Genomic DNA, 3,060 nt, shown 5'->3' on the forward strand with positions numbered 1-3,060 from the left:
ATTATAGCTGGCATACACTTCTTTAACTCTTGCCTACCATGCTCAAGGCCTTGGATTTGATCCTAAGCACCTCCAGGAAAATAACAACAACAGAATAACAAGCCAAAGTATGTAAAAACTTGTGCAGTAATGAAAACTTCACAAAGAAAAAGGATACATGGTATTATAAAGATATATTTAGCATATATTTGAAAAGTTTATAGTATACTGAATTTCTTTCAAAAATGTACATAAGGACTTGCTAGCTCTTTGATATTCTTAGTATATCTAAATTGATCAGACTAACTTCTTTCAAGTTTCTTACACTAAAGCTGTACAGCATGCACATTACAGGGGAGACTAATACATGTCCTTAATGTGTCTGTTCCTATCTCCTGCTTTAAATAAATATTTTTTGGCAGGTAGAATAGTAAAAATTATAAGAGTAAATAACAATTCATCGATTTATGACTTTATCATATCCCTTAAATAGTGAACATGTTCTCAAAATTTCCCTCATGGAAAATAGAAAAATGTGTTTAGTATTAATGATAATGACAAGTAAATGTTTATTTATTTATTAGTGTATTTAGACTTGAATGCTATCAGACTGCAATTGCTTCTGTGTAAAGGAAACCTGGTAAAATGCTTATTGTAGAGACTATTCCTGTATGAAAGACTTGTCCTAAGAGGTAAACAAATGAACTAAAGAAGAAATAGTTTGTTATCTGAATCGGTCTTTAATAACAAAATTATATTCTCCATCTCTGAGATAAATGGGACCTCCTGAAACTGAAAAGCTTTTGTAAAGCAAAGAATATGGCTAATAAGACAAAACAATAGCCTACAGAATAGGAAAAGATTTTCACTAACCCCACACCAGACAGAGGGCTGATCTCCAAAATATACTAAGAATTCAAGAAATTGATCATCAAAAGAACAAATAATCCAATAAAAAATGAAGTACAGACCTAAACAGAGAACTCTCAAGAGAGGAATCTAAAATGGCTGAAAGACACTTAAGGAAATGTTCGACATCCTTAAGTCATCAAAGAAATGCAAATCAAAATAACTCTGAGATTCCATCTTATACCTGTAAGAATGGCCAAGATCAAAAACACTGATGATAACCTATGCTGGAGAGGTTGTGGGGAAAAGGGAACACTTCTGCATTGCTGGTGGGAATGCAAGCTGGTACAACCCCTTTAGATGTCAGTGTGGCGATTTCTCAGAAAATTAGCAAACAACCTTCCTTAAGACCCAGTAATACCACTTTTGGGTATATATTCAAAGGATGCTCAATCGTGCCATAAGGACATGTGCTCAACGATGTTCATAGCTGTTTTGTTTGCCATAGCCAGAACCTGGAAACAACCTAAATGCCCCTTGAACAAAGAATGGATAAGGAAAATGTTGTACATTCACACAATAGAGTACTACACAGCAGAAAAAAATAACAATGTTTTGAATTTTGCAGGAAAATGGATGGAGCTAGAAAACATTTTGAGTGAGATAACCCAGGCACAGAAAGACACTTATCACATGTACTCACTCATAGGTGATTTTTAAACATAAAGCAAAGAAAACCAGCCTACAAACCACAATCCCAGAGAACTTAGACAACAATGAAGACACTAAGAGAGACTTACATAGATCTAATCTGCATGGGAAGTAGAAAAGGCAAGATCTCCTGAGGAAATTCGGAGCATGGGGAACTTGGGGAGGGTTGAAGGGGGGAGAGGCAGGGAGGGGAGCAGAGAAAAATGTAGAGCTCAATAAAAATCAATAAAAAAATTAAAAAAGAAAATAGAGTATTCTCTCTTACAGTATACTCCAACCACAATTTCCCTTCTTCCACTCCTCTCAGCTTCTTGCACCTTCTCTCCTCTAGATCTGCTACCCTGTTTCTTCTGTAGAATATTTTAAAAAATGTTTTACTTAGTTTAAAATTTTGTACAAATTTTATTACTACTTATTTTGTACTTTTATTTATTTTATCATAGCAATGCAGTCTTCTGTAAAATATACAGGAACAAGAGGTATTGATAATTTTAATATAGTCAATAGATTATTACCTAATCAAAAAACTTTACCTGCACTCTGTAATTGTAGTTTCTTATAGAAATGCAAACACTACAATGTTATTCTAAAAGCATTTTAATAAATACCTATCTAAGTAAAATGCAGATAAAATGGTATCTTTTTATCAAATTATATGAAAAAAAATATTGTCTGGAGCATTCCTGAATATCCTCTCTGGTATTTTTGTGACCAAGACCTGGCCAGACTCTTAGGCCTTTAAAGCTAGTACAGGTAGCCTATTTCTAGAATACATCTTCTTAGAGGAAAGGACATTTACCCTGAGTTGAGTATCACTGTAATTATGCTTCCTTGTGCAATAGGGATTATATTACACTAGGAAACTCAAACTACAATGGATTTAATTACATTGGCAATAAGCTGTCTATTAATGGATTCTCTGACGTCTGATCCAGGATGGTGAAGTCAATCTACACCAGGTTTTCATTTTTATCTCTTCACCAGAGTTCACTTTTGCTTCCCTATATGAAACCTGTAGGGACCCCGCGAGTGCGCGCACACACACACACACACACACACAGAGAGAGAAAGAGAGAGAGAGAGAGAGAGAGAGAGAGAGAGAGAGAGAGAGAGAGAGAGACAGAGAGACAGAGAGACAGAGAGACAGAGAGAAAGTCAGTGAGTGCTCAGAATGCCTGTAATTCCATCATTGTAGGGAAGAAAACAGGTGTATCCCAAGAGCTAACAGGTCAGCCAAGTGTACAAAGTAGTAAGGCTCTTCTGTTTCTTAAGGCAATGAAGGAGATAGTAACAGAAGATACTTGATGTTTCTAAATGTCCTATTCTGGGTAAATATACCCAATATTTTTGTGTTGCAACACAGACACACCACGTTTCAGATTATAAACATCTACCTCAATCAAGGGTCCACATTACTGATAAATTAATACATAATATAGTTCAAATAATAACAAAATGGAACCAAAAAACCTTCTCCTTATTGTTAAGTAATGGAAAGGTAGATTTATGAGCATGATCAAC

Source organism: Microtus oregoni, unplaced genomic scaffold, assembly GCF_018167655.1.
Source record: "Microtus oregoni isolate MIOR12 unplaced genomic scaffold, Mior012 000052F_000, whole genome shotgun sequence".
NCBI lineage: Eukaryota > Metazoa > Chordata > Mammalia > Rodentia > Cricetidae > Microtus > Microtus oregoni.